The following is a 13878-nucleotide window of genomic DNA, read 5'->3' as shown; positions in this document are numbered from 1 at the left end:
ACTCTCTGCCTCTCCACGACCTTCTTCTGGCATTCAGAAAACTAAAAGTCTGGCTGTCTCTGCACTGCTTCTCAATACCCTAACCCTCATCCCCGCCTGAAAAACTCCTACTCAACTTCAGGGCCCAACTCCGATGTCTTCTTCCTCCTTCCACAGATACAACTTCGGTCCTGGACAGAAAGTTTGAGGAGGAGCAGGGCGAGGAGGGAAGTAATAAAATACAGTCAGCAAATAAAGTGCTGTGGGAGAGGCTGGAAACAGCGCCCTCAGTGCCCCCACTCCCCACACACGGGAAAGCCAGACCAAGAATCAGCCCACTGCACTGAATCTCTGATCGTTAAAAGGCCCACACGCTCTGTTCCAGCAGTTCCACTCATGACATCCACCCTACAGACACCACACCACCTCAGAACACCAGGAATTGCGCTCACTGAGTTTCACTTTTACTGGCAAAAGGCTGGAAATGACCCAGGTACCCAATCACATGGGCCCATTTAATATTCCATGAGGTATTCACACGGTACAGTGCTGGATAAGGGCTTGTAAAATGAGTTCAATCTCTGCACATCAACATGATGTGGTCCCAGGATATATTTTTGAGTGAAGAACACAAAATTACAGGGTGATAATTATGGAATGTGTTTTAAATATATATGTACTTTTTAAGGGAAATATACAAACAACTTTATATACTTTTCTCCAAGTACATTTAGGTGCATGTAAAAACATAAAAAAAGATCTAAACATATATTTTTCATTTTCTCAAAGGGGTGGTGGCCAAGAGTCCAGGGTGTGGCAAACTATAGCCTTGGCCTAATCTGCACAGGTGTAGGTTTTACAAGGAGAACATATTCAAAAACCTTGGGTGACTAAAATATAATGAAAGTAGATTAATTCATTAAAATTAGAATTTCTCTCAATAAAGAAAACCCTGCCGTGAAATCTCCAAGGTTGAACCTGTGGCCAGGGCTTTGTAGGGTGAGGCCAGGGTGCACACACAAGGTTCCCAGTCTTCACTCTGACGAGATGAGATTGCACTGGTATGAGAGAGAGGAAGGCTCAGCACAGGGGCCCCCCAGGGACAGAGCACAGTCAGATTTGTCTGAGGGCAAGCTGGCCTGGCAGCTTAGAACACCCACATGCACACACGCTCACATGTGCAAACACAATCATACATACACATACATACAAACACACACCACACAAATACATATCATAATCCCATAAACATATACTCAGATACACTCGCATAAATGTACATACATACACCCACACCACACACACACACACACACCACTTTCAGTCACACAGATATACACTACAAATTCAAGCTCACACACCATTCACATGGATAAATACACACTCACAGACACATAAGTACACATTTGTACACAACATTGGAACACACGTTTGCACATTCTCCCAGGCACATGATCATGCTCACTCACAGACACGTTCACACACTCCCAGCACTCACAGATGCCTGAGGTCGGAGCAGCCAGTCCCAGGAGCCTCAACCCTGGGACTGAGTCCTTGGGGCTGATAGGGGAGCCCAGTATGTAGCAGAGGATGCACATTCACCAGGAGCAGCCAAGGGAAGTGAACCTTGAGATGAGCCAGGAGCCAGCCAGCCTGAGCCCAGCCCAAACCCTCACTGCCAGCAAGGGGCAAACATGAGCACCCACACGGCGGCAACCTTCCCGCAGGTCATCCGTCCCTGCTGTGTGCTGCCATCCCCCCAGCAGATGCTGTGGAGGGATCACTACCCTCCACAGAGACCATCAGCCATCCCCTGGTCCCGGCACCAGGCACTGCTCACCATGCAAGGAAAGGTTTGTGGTACAGCGGAAACTTTGCTCACAAGGGCTCAGCAGCTTAAGAAGCCGGCCCTGGAACCCCCAGCCTGCAGGCGTCTCCTGGGCCAGGCTGTGCTGATGGGTGACAGTGCCGTGGAGCGCTCCAGGCTGGGAGCCAGGGCTTGCTGAGCCCATGTGACCGCCATCCCCACGTGGTTGTGCGATGGAATCCCTGGGACATGAAGCAAACCCGTCCCCGTATCCCCCAGAGGCTTCCCACAACATGACTGCCCTGTCCCCTGACTTCCTCACTCAGAGCTCCCGTCCTTAGCACACTTCAGCTTAACTCCTGCCCCGGGGCCTTCACACCTGCTGCTCCCTGCACCTGGAAGTCCAGGTCTCAGCTCAGAGGTCTCCTCCTCAGAAAGACCTTTGGCTATAAGCACTCCTTCTCTGTCATTCTCCATCCTGCCGTTCTGTTCTATTTTTTCCATCAAACCGTTTCCCAGTAATCGACATATGGGTTCTTTACTGGGTCACTGTCTGCCCTCCAACCAGAAGATCTCAGCAGAGTGGGGTTTTCCCTGCTGGATCCACGGCCCCCAGATCAGTGCCTAGCACCTCAGAGGTAGTCAATAAACATGGGAAAATCGCCTCACCTTTGGAGCCCCTCCTTCCCCTGCTTGCATGAGGCTTCCTTCTGAAGGTCAGTTTCACAAATGGGCCACGTTTACTGCCTTCCACCATGAGCAGAGCATAAGAGGAAGTGTAAAAGAAATGTTTATGTTGAGAATTCTGGTGCTCTGATTTCTCTCTGGTTTATAAAATATTCGGGTTGCCTGCGTGGAGGTGGGAAGACAGGCACTGGGAGTTGTCTGACACAGATTATCTTAACAGCAGGGGAATCTGAAGGGATGTCGGGAGGCTCCAGGACCATCTGACAAATGACCACCTCGGGGATCTGCAGAACTCAGCAGCGCTGGGAGAGAGCACTTGAAATGCCAGCTGGAAAGGTCGTATGCACCAGCTGGAAGCGGAGCTGTGTAGCCTCACGGGCAGGCAAAAGGTGGGCACACCCCTGCAGACCCCACGCCATAGACCATCTCGTTTTCTTTTTTTAGACAAATATTTTGAAGGAATTTTTAAAACTGTATTCACAGAATACCTTCTCCCAAAATGTGCATCGATGGGAAGGCAGGGAAAGAAGGTTTGAGCACTCCCAGAGAAGTGACCCCTCCTCTGGGTGGTGGGCCCAGAAGGTGCATCAGCAATCCCGGATAACCGTGTGTCACCTGGGAGCTCGACAGAAGTGAGGAACCCCAGCTTCACCCCAGCTCCTCAAACCAGAACCTGCATTGTTGCATGTTCCCAGGTGAACGGATGCTTATTAAAGTCTAGGACATACTTACCTTTGTGTGTGTGTGTGTGTGTGTGTGTGTGGTGTGACAGCACCTGAAATCTACCCTCTTGGCAATTTTCCAATACTGAGTACAGTATTATTAACTCTACCACGCATGCTGTACATTAGATCTCTGGACTTACTCACCCTGCATAACTGCAACTTTACACCTCTGACCAACATCTTCCCCCCACCACCTCATCCCCTGGTAACCACTGCTCTACTCCCTGCTTCTGTGTCCTGGACCTTTTTAGATTACACAGATCAGTGAGATCATGTCGTGTTCTTCTTTGGCGTATTTCACTGAGCATAATGTCTTCCAGGTTCATCCACATTGCCATAAATGGCGGGATCTCCTTTTGTAAAAGCAAATAATATTCCACAGTGTGTGTGTGTGTGTGTGTGTGTGTGTGTATATATATATGTCATAATTCTTTATCCATCCATTCATCTGTATAATCACTTTAATAATCATTTCACTATGTGTGTGTGTATCAAATCATCATGTATACCTTAAATATACACAAGTTTTATTTTAAAAAAATAAAATATAACTTAAAATCAGCCTAGGACATGCCACTCAACACTCTCCAGGGCCTCTCGAAGATCAGCTGTGTGGCCAGGGCGGTGAGCTCTTCCTGTTCACCGGGTCTCCTTCCCCAGCAGTAAAATGAGAGGACTCTCTCAGGTTGGCAAAGGCCCAAGGGAGAGGAGGGCCAGGGAGAGGAAGCTGGGAATCCCTGGAGAAGCAGGAGCCCCAGGGCCTTGGTTGGCCTCCTCGTGATGGTAAGAGGGCTACCACACCGTACAGAGGCCACTGTGGGGTCAGGGAGGCCTTAACCTGGGCGAGCTGCCCACCCTCGCCATCCAGCACCCAGGACCAAGCCACTCACCTACCCCAGCACACCGTCACCGACCGGATACCTCTTTCCTCCTGGCCTTGGCCCCCTGTCTTCCACTTTGGGGTGGGGCCAAGGATCCCCATGAGGGCAGGACCTGTGTTTGCCATCCACCATCTCAACAACAACAGGAAACAATTTTTCCAAACCACTCTCCAAACCAGATTATATAAGGGAAAGATGCGTGCGTTCAACAGATGTCTGCTCAAATGTCAATCTTCCCCAAGCCCTCTGAGCAGGAAAGCCTTCCCCACTTCTGCTCAGGACCAGCCCTCCCAGCCCAGGGGGAGCTGGCCTCTGGCTGAACACGCCTCTGGAAGGCCTGGTCCTAGGCTGCGCTGAGCCAGGCTGCAAGCCCAGCCCTTCTCCAAGAGCGCTCACTGCTCTCAGTAACCTAAGGGCAGGCGCAGGCCCTGTGCAGAGGCGCCATGAGTGGCCAGGACCAACTGGCTTCAAGTAACACACAAAGAGTCAGAGCAAGTAACACAAGTCTGCTGGCAAAGGCCCAGCCACAGAGAAGAATGTGAACCGTGAACACCTTGCCATGCAGAAGGGGAGGCAGAGATGGCGGAAATGGGGAGGGGACAGAGTGGGCACCAGGGACCCCAATCACACAGTAAGAGAGGTCAGCTGATGCCAGAAGAAGCAGAGATGCAAGCATGGTACTGAAGGGTCCATAGGGTGTGGTCAGCTCCAAAGATACACCCTAGTCCTAATCTCTGAGGACCTGTGAATGCTGTTACCTCGTAAAGCAGAAAAGCACTTTTATATGTGATTAAATTAAGAAACTGGAGGTGGGAGACAATCCTGAATTAGCAGGGCAACCCTCAGTGCAATCACATGTCCATTTCCTTATAAGAAGAAGGCCAGAGAGACCAGACACCCAGAGGAGAAGGCCCGGCAAAGACAGAGAAGAGCAAATGAAAATTCTGGCCTTGAAGACAGGAGCGAGGCAGCCACCAGCCAAGGGATGCCTGGAGCCACCAGAAACAAAGACACAAGGAATGCATTTTCCCCTGGAGCCACTGCTGAGAGCATAGCCCTGCCAACACCCTATTTTCTGCCTCCAGAACCGGGGTGTTAGTCGCTCAGTCGTGTCTGACTCTTCGTGACCCCATGGACTATAGCCTACTAGGCTCCTCTGTCCATGGGATTCTCCAGGCAAGAATACTGGAGTGGGTTGCCATTTCCTCCTCCACTCCAGAACTGGGAAGCAATACATGTCTGTTGTTAAAGCCAGTAAATTGGGGGTAATTTGTTACATTCAGAGGCAGAAAGTTGATAAAAGAGGGAACCTTGATATGGGACTAAACTGGTGAAAAAAGTACTGTGGAAGACTGGGGCAGTTAAGGGGCAGGAGGGTTGTCAGAGAGCTAAATCCTCATCTTCTGTGGCAGGAAGTCAAAAGATGGAGTCAAAACCTGACACACCAAGAAAGTGCCAGGAATGCATGCAAAGGCACGATAGTGACTGCTGAACCCACAGCCCGAAACCCTCCATGGGCCCCATGCTTGGGGATGGCCCTCGAGGAAGGGGCACACACGCTCACACACTCATTCATGGGGACACACACCCAGTCTCTTCCATACTCTCACACTAACAGGCACCCTTACATTCATACACACACGCGCACGCGCGCACTCAAAATGCATTCTCACACTTGCATGCATCCTCAAATCCATTCACATCTACACATACAGACACACACTCATACACCACACCAGAAGGGGAGCCAGAGGTCCCCCAGAGCCAGCATGTCAGCTCTGGCGCTACGGGTCCCAACCAGAAGCTGAGGAGGGGCCCCTGCGCCCAGAACACACAGGGCCACCCAGGGCTCCGCAGCCCGAGCACTGCGCTTCCGCACCCACTTGGAGCAGGCGGGGCTGTGCCAAAGCCAGGCCATGGATGGCACTTGCCGGGCTCCAGGCCCTTTCCTGCCCCTGCCAGGCCGGCTCCTGTCCTTGTCTTACTCCGCTCTCGGGAAGCACCTCTCGCCAGCCATCTGGGGTTTGGCCGAGCCTCAGCCTCCTGGCTGCCACGTCTCACTCGGCGCTGGGCGGGTGCCAGCTCTGAGCTAAGTGAGTGCGGGCGGAGGAAGGGGAGAGCAGGGAGCAGGGACAGGGCTGCTCCTCCTCCCGCATCGCGGCCGGAACAGACACTGTTTTCCCATCCCTTTTGAAATAAGAGGAATAAATCCACCAGCCTTTACTCAGAGCTCCCTGGGCTCACAAGCCCTCCTGCCTGCTTGCCCTCTGCGGGCCCAAGGCCATGTCCCTCCTCTCTTGGTGTGTACTCTGCCACATCCTCACTGAATTATGGCCCCGTTTTATAGATGAGGGGAACAAAGCCTGCAGGGGCCAATGTGCCTGCCAGGTCACAGAGACCACAGGAGGTGATCCTGGCCAGACTCCAATCCCCTGGCCCTGGAGTCTGCCCCCTGCCAGCCAGCCCTCATGGCCTCTGTGCCCCCAGGTCATGTCCTGCTTGTACGCCCATGCCAGTTGACTCTCCAACCAACGGGCTGGGGTCCCCATCTCCCTATGCCAGGGCCAACCAAGAGCCATGGGAACTCAGGAGCCTCCCTCCGCACGGTATGAAGAGGCTCAAGCCCAGCCTGTCCAGACAGAAACTCTTCCTTCCTCTACACCCTGCTCCTCCCCTGCCTCATCCACGGGCACAGGCCCTCCTCCCAGTCACACAAGCCAGGAGCCTGGAGGCTGTCCTGGGCTCCTCCTCCCTCCCACTCACATCCCCAAGGCTCAACTCCTCCACTTCTCAACTACCCACCACCACCACCACATTGCCTCTCCCTGCCCCTTCCTCAGCATGAGAGCCACCTCTCTCTCCTCTATTCCTCCAAGGGTGTCAACTCAGGCCCTGTCCACCCAGCACAGTCTCTTTCCAACCCCAGAGAGCTCTTCCCAAGATACACATCACAAGGTAACCACGGATAAGATGAAATACCCCCACGTTCCAGAATACACTGAAACCAGATCCCTGTGTGAGGGTCATGTCAGCGTCCTGGAGCCAGCCCACTGCACTCCCGTGGGTAAAGTGTGGGTGTCCCCAGGAGCACCCATTTCCCTCCGCTGTTAATCCAGGGAGCCAGTATCAAGGGTCAGGGAATAGGAGCCGGGATCAGGAGGTGCACGCAGGAGTGGGAGGAAAGCCAGCTCCGGAGACAGTCTTCCTCACCTCCCTTGTCCCATTCACTAGAAGGGACTCAGACCCTCCACCCACATAACCAGCCACGGTCATACGCCCTGGGAAATAAGAGGTCACATTTGAGCAGTACGTTAAAAGAAAAGCCATACCCAAGACAGCCTATAGATGAGAGAGAACTGAAATAAAGATATCATGTATTCACATGGAGACAACATTTATCTCTATTCACATAGAGATAACATTGGGAACATGGAGAAGGAATGCTGCTGCTAAGTCACTTCAGTCGTGTCCGACTCTGTGTGACCCCATAGACAGCAGCCCACCAGGCTCCCCCATCCCTGGGATTCTCCAGGCAAGAACACTGGAGTGGGCTGCCATTTCCTTCTCCAATGCATGAAAGTGAAAAGTGAAAGTGAAGTCAGCAGCTACCAAAAAACCTAGTTAGGACAAATGTTTCTAATTGGAAAAAGACCTAGTTACTGAACTGAACAGCAGAAAGAATGAGCCAACCAACCAACTCAGAACCTGAGGGTGTGGTGGGAGCACTCCCTCTGGATGCTTCGGGATCAAGCCAGAGAAGGCATATGGGAAAACTCAAATGACGTAGATGAACCCATACCATCCACATGATGCAGGAAAGGAGGGAGAAAGAAGAAATTTCCCAAAATTAGTTGAAATATTTCAACTTAAATAGAGAGCTTAACTTAATTTTCAACTTAAATAGGTTCATAGAGAGCAGATCAAGATGTATGTGGAAAAAAACTCACTAAGGAAAGAACTCACCGAGATACAGTATCCTGAAACCCAAGAATATCAAAGACAAAAAGAGCCTCTGACAGTTCCCAGAGAGAAAGAGCAGATCAATACAGAGGAAAGCGTCTTCAGACAGATATGCAAGTTTAGGATCAGGACCAAGCACCAGAGGCAACAGATAGAGACTGGCATCAGGCAGCAATATCTGCAAAGAATTCAAGAAAAGGATCTCTAAGGGAGTAGGGTGGAGGGACACAGCCCATTCCCTGAGGCCAAAGTGACAGCAGACACAGCGGAGAATATCCAAGTCCCTTCGGGAAGGTGGGCAGCGGCAGAGGCCACGGCAGAGTAGAAGAGACCCCCTGACCTAGTGGGTCAGCATCCTGGGGGACACTTAAACAGTTAGAATAGGGGACTCACCCCACCGTGAGCATGGGAGGTTCCTGCCTAAGTCCCGTAACGGCTCCCGACTGCAGAACACGCCTTTGCTCCCAGGGATGGCATTTCAGACCCTCCTGATGTTGCTCCTGGAGAACACTGCCTCTTCACAGTGTCCACAGGGCCTGGCCAGGGAAGCACAGACAGATGTGGTTGAACAAAGGAGGAGCGGGGAAGGAAGGAAAGAGAAAGAAGGGAGAGAAGCAAGGAGGAAAGGAAGACAAGAAGGAAAGATGAAAGGAAAAAAAAAAAAAAACAGGAAAGAAAGAAAGAAATCACAGCTAATTCTCAGCAACATACAAGTGCAGGGATGTAAGGACAGCAGCAGAGCCCCAGCCCTCCTGCCAGCTCGTCCGGGGGGCCACCTGGGGGCCACTGCAGCCACCAGCAACCAGCAGCCTCAGCCCTTTGCCCCAGCACCTCGGTCTCTTTCCTCCTGATGGCTTCCAGGTAATTCCTCACAAACCAAGCTTGGGCTCTGGCTTGAGCTGTCCTTGTCCCCGAAGTCTGGCTCAGCTGGCAGAGCAGCTGACATTACAACACATCACACTGCAGGGCCAGCCTGCTCGGGTGGTGCACTTCTGACCCCAATTTCTGACTCCAATGCAACAAGGAGGGAACATGAAAACCTCCAAAAACCCACAGCACAGCTTCACACACACAGAGACACACAAACAGCTGAGGGTCCAGGGAGGCAACGACGCTGGTCTGCAGTGAACCTTACCCATGGGAGGGAGGCCCCAGGGATATGAGTGGGCATCCCTTCCCACTGTTCTCACAGCACCCTGCTGCCACCCAGCTGTCCGGAGGGGAGGCTAACTGAGGGAAAGAAACAGGATCTCATGCCCTGGAGCAGAGCCAAGAGCTCTGCAGCCGTCAAGGACCACTGGGCTCATGGCCGGACACGCACCCTGAGACTTTCCAGGAATGCTTCTGGCATTCAATACCACGTGTCCCAATAATTACAGGGAAAACTCACTCACTTTCTTGTATTAATTACACAAGTATTATGTCAACATACTCTCCTGAGCATCATCCTGCCATCTGCTCCTCCCTTCCACGTCTTCCTGTCCACTCTTGCCCACCCCTGTGCCCACACTTCCAACTCACTCCTCGACACCCCTCTGCTCCACTCAGGGGAGCCAATTCATTTGGACAGACGTGGAGACATCTTATTTCAGACATCTTATCTTGCAGGATGGTGCCCTTTGCATCTATGTCTCAGGGAAATCTCAAGGACTGGAGCGCAGGATGGGTGCCCACCCAGTGGGTCTTTGCCCTAGACACAGACCCGGGCCTTGCTGCTGCCTACCCACAGGGGGCCAAGAGCATGGCCGCACTGGGATAACTGATGTTTCTCTAACAGCCAAGGCAACTCAGAGTTTATGCTTGTTAGACACAAGCTAACAAACATCTGTCTCGGCACACGTCTCACTGAGGACCGTGCGGCCAGCACCAGGCAGGCCATCCTGGCCAGGCGAGGAGAGAGGTGCAGGTGTGCAGGGGGGAGATATGCCAGGGTCCCAGTCAGCAGGAGATGACAGGGTAGACTGAGGCCTTCCAGCGTCTCTGAGAGCCTTGTCCACAGCTGACACGGAGCTGGGACAAGAGGAATGGGCAACAGGAAGCCCAGTCTCTGCCTCCCAGCAGGATCCCTATCTGAAAGCCCTCCCCAGGCCTCGGGGATGCTGACACTGGGTTGATGGTTGCCCTGGTTCCTAGCAAGAAGGCCGTCCCTGGAGCAGGCAGGTGGGGCAAGCTAGCCCTTCTGGCCCCCAAGCTCAGAGCCCCAGCCCAGAGCCCACAGTGCCCACCCTGGCACTGCCACACAGAAGGAGATCCTAGACTAATACATTCCCGGCAGAAAAGGCCATTCATCTCTGGGCTTAACTAGCCTCTTCCAATTAGCAAAGAATAAAATGGCAGCATTTACTCTGAAGAACTGCAATGTCAGATTATTAATTAAATGCACTGCTGCTGAGCCGCCCCACACAGGAGGCCAAGCCCTCATTAAAACGGCATGAGACTAAAGCCAGGAGAGGGAGCGGAGGCAGAGGGGGAGCCAGACCTGAGACAGGAGAGCGGGAGACAGCGGTCAGGGGCAGACGCGGGGCAGACAGGGCCAGCAAGGCCACAGGTGCTGTCACGGGGAGGGCCGCACCGTAAACCCCTCTGGGAGAATGTGCCTGCTGCAGCTGCTTCGAGTCCTTTCTCAACACGATTGGAAGGGGGGATAAACGCAGTGTGCACTGCAGCGGCTGCAGCAACACTAGGCCTCCTCTTCACAAACCTTAGCAGGGAAACACACAGGGCACAGCCCGCAGGTGGCCTTCACTCCCACGTGGCAGAGGGCAGCTCCTCCCTGGGCGCAGGGACCAGGCTGAGGCCCTTGACTCAGGCAGGGGCTGTCCTCTGGCAATTTCCTGGGAGGAGAGCTAATGGTACTCTCTTGAACCCTGAGACGTTGAGCCCTGTCCTCTCCTGGGGGAGAAGCTTGAAGGGCCATCCAGGAACGTCAGACCCAACCCAAAGGAGTAGGTCACAGACAGCACCATCCACTGGGCAGGAAGGCCTTCTTCAACTGGGCACTTGGGAAAGGGTCGCTGCTTGCTATGCTGACTTTGCTTTCCCCCTGGGTGTTATTTCTCTTCTGTTTTCCTCCAGCCATGAGTGCGATGTTGTGAAAGGTTACAGGTTGTTCTCACTCATGACGGTGGGTACCCAGCAGCTCTAACCCTTGACAAGCACATGTGCACCACACACACATAAATGCACAGTTGTGTGCACTCCTACATGCTTCACACATGTATCCACATGCACAAAACAGGCCCTTGTACACACACATCACACACACACGTGTGCCCACACAACACACTACACATATGCAGAAATCCAACACGCATGCACATGTGTTCACACATGTGTGTGTGTCGTTCCTGCATGTGTGTCACACATGTACCTACAGGCACTTGCTTGCACAAACACCCGCCCTGTTAGCTGCTCTTGGGCTCATTCTCTGCTTACTTATTTTCATGTTTCTTACCACTATCTGAAATGATGTTCGTTCCTGTCTCCCCCATTCTACCTGCCCACAGTTTGTTGTGATCCACACAGCTAAAGGCTTTTGGGAAGTTAATGAAGCAGAAGTAGATGTTTGTCTGGAATTCCCTCCTGGAATTTCTTCCAAGGAGTAAGCGTCTTTTAATTTCATGGCTGCAGTCACCATCTGCAGTGACTTTGGAGCCCAAGAAAATAAAGTCTGACACTCTTTCCACTGTTTCCCCATCTATTTGCCATGAAGTGATGGGACCAGATGCCATGATCTTTGTTTTTTGAATGTTGAGTTTTAAGCCAGCTTTTTCACTCTCCTCTTTCACTTTCATCAAGAGGCTCTTTAGTTCCTCTTTGCTTTCTGCTATAAGGGTGGTATCATCTGCATATCTCAGGTCATTGATATTTCTCCCAGCAATCTTGATTCCAGTTTGTGCTTCATCCAGCCTAGTATTTTGCATGATGTACTCTGCGTATAAATTAAATAAGCAGGGTGACAATATACAGTTTTGACGTACTCCTTTCCCGATTTGGAACCAGTCCATTGTTCCATGTTCGGTTCTATCTGTTGCTTCTTGACCTGCATACAGATTTCTCAGGAGGCAGGTAAAGTGGTCTGGTATTCCCATCTCTTGAAGAATTTTGCACAGTTTTTTGTCAGCCACACAGTCAAAGACTTTGGCGTGGTCAATAAAGCAGTAGTAGATATTTTTCTGGAATTCTCTTGCTTTTTCTATGATCCAACAGATGTGGCAATTTGATCTCTGGTTCTTCTGCCTTTTCTGAATCCAGATTGAACATCTGGAAGTTCTCGGTCCACATACTGGTGAAGCCTGGCTTGAGAATTTTGAGCATTACTTTGCTACCATGTGAGATGAGTGCAATTGTGCGGTAGTTTGAATATCCTTTGGCGTTGCCTTTCTTTGGGATTGGAATGAAAACTGACCTTTTCCAGTCCTGTGGCCACTGCTGAGTTTTCCAAATTTGCTGGCATCTTGAGTGAATCTCTTTAACAGCATCGTCTTTTAGAATTGGAAATAGCTCAATTGGAATTCCATCACCTCCACTAGGTTGGTGCGTAGTGATGCTTTCTAAGGCCCACTTGACTTCACATTCCAGGATGTCTGGCTCTAGGTGAGTGATCACACCATCATAGTTATCTGGGTCACTAAGATCTTTTTTGTATAGTGCTTCTGTGTATTCTTCCCACCTCTTCTTAATATCTTCTGCTTCTGTTAGGTCCATACATGTGTGCCCCACCTCTAACAGGCCCCAATAATCCTGGTCTCTGGCTCCTGAGGGAGGAGGACTCCCTGCGTGGCCCTAGTGCTCATGTTTCTGCATTCAGGCCACTCTAGCTGCCCAGCCTGAGGGCTCCCAAGGCAGCCAGCAGGTGGTCAACCTCCTCCAGCCTGACACTCTCCTTCCAGGGCTGGCCAACCCCCACGAGAGTTACGGAGCCTGGTTGGCAACTTCAGTGTCCCTGCCCTGCCCAGCAAGTGAGGGGAGGCCCCAGAGGAAACTCCCTCCTGCCCCATATCATCACCCACACTTTCCTTCCATCCTGTGGGGCAGCAGCTGCCTCCTCCAGCCATCTAGGGCTCCCGCCCCCTGCCCTGCCTCTTCTTTGGGGACCTCGGCCTGCCTAAACCGCACTGCCCTCCTTCTGATAACATAGCCCTGTGTTTGTCAGGAGCCACGCCCCACCACCTTCCCACAGGTCCCGTGGAGGTAAAGGGCCACACAGCCCAGGCAGGACAACCCGGCCGCAGTGAACACAGGCTTAGGGACAAGGACTTGCCACAAGTCAGCCTATTGGGTTAAATCCAGAAACCACTGCTGCAACTGGGGCTTCCCTGGTGGCTCAGAGCGTAAAGAATCTGCCTGCAATGCAGGAGACCCAGGTTCGATCCCTGGGTTGGAAAGATCCCCTGGAGGAGGGCATGAGTCAGGAGAATCCCCATGGAAGAGGAGCCTGGTGGGCTACAGTCTATGGGGTCACAAAGAGTCGGACACAACTGAGCAACTAACACTGCTGTAACTATTTAGAAAACCTGTTTTCCCTGGGGTTGTTATAATGTACAAACCCGAGGAAGCATCTACCTTCAGCCTTTTTTTCTGGATGAATAAAAGAGCATGAATGAAATCAACACTGAGAGGAGTACAGCCAAGAGCTGGAGAAAGTAAGAGATGAAAACTTTACTTGGTTACCTGGATCCAGCCCCCTGGCATAGGCTGCCATGCGCTCCTCCAGGGGATCTTCCCAACCCAGGGATAAAACCCAGGTCTCCCACATTTCAGGCAGATGCTTTACTGACTTATCCAGCACGGAAGGCCACAATAGAAAACTATTTGTCCATAAAAAGCAGCCATGAAA

The 13878-nt window shown here is 51.9% G+C and overlaps 1 protein-coding gene and 1 long non-coding RNA gene across 2 annotated transcripts in view; one reads left to right on the top strand and one right to left on the bottom strand.

Moving 5' to 3' along the window:
* ADAMTS2 (ADAM metallopeptidase with thrombospondin type 1 motif 2) overlaps positions 1–13878 on the bottom strand; it is a 246072-nt gene that overhangs the window by 208265 nt on the left and 23929 nt on the right. The gene's annotated exons all lie outside the window — the stretch shown is intronic.
* Positions 2694–3200, top strand: LOC147367993 (uncharacterized). Its single transcript, XR_015166380.1, has 2 exons — positions 2694–2862; positions 2957–3200. It is a non-coding gene; the product is annotated as an uncharacterized LOC147367993 (long non-coding RNA).

This window comes from Bos grunniens, chromosome 7, assembly GCF_055505025.1.
Source record: "Bos grunniens cultivar Pamir isolate PY7600 chromosome 7, Bosgru_T2T1.0, whole genome shotgun sequence".
Taxonomy (NCBI): domain Eukaryota; kingdom Metazoa; phylum Chordata; class Mammalia; order Artiodactyla; family Bovidae; genus Bos; species Bos grunniens.
Note: the sequence above shows the minus strand (reverse complement) of the source record. Positions and strands in the feature narration are given on the sequence as shown.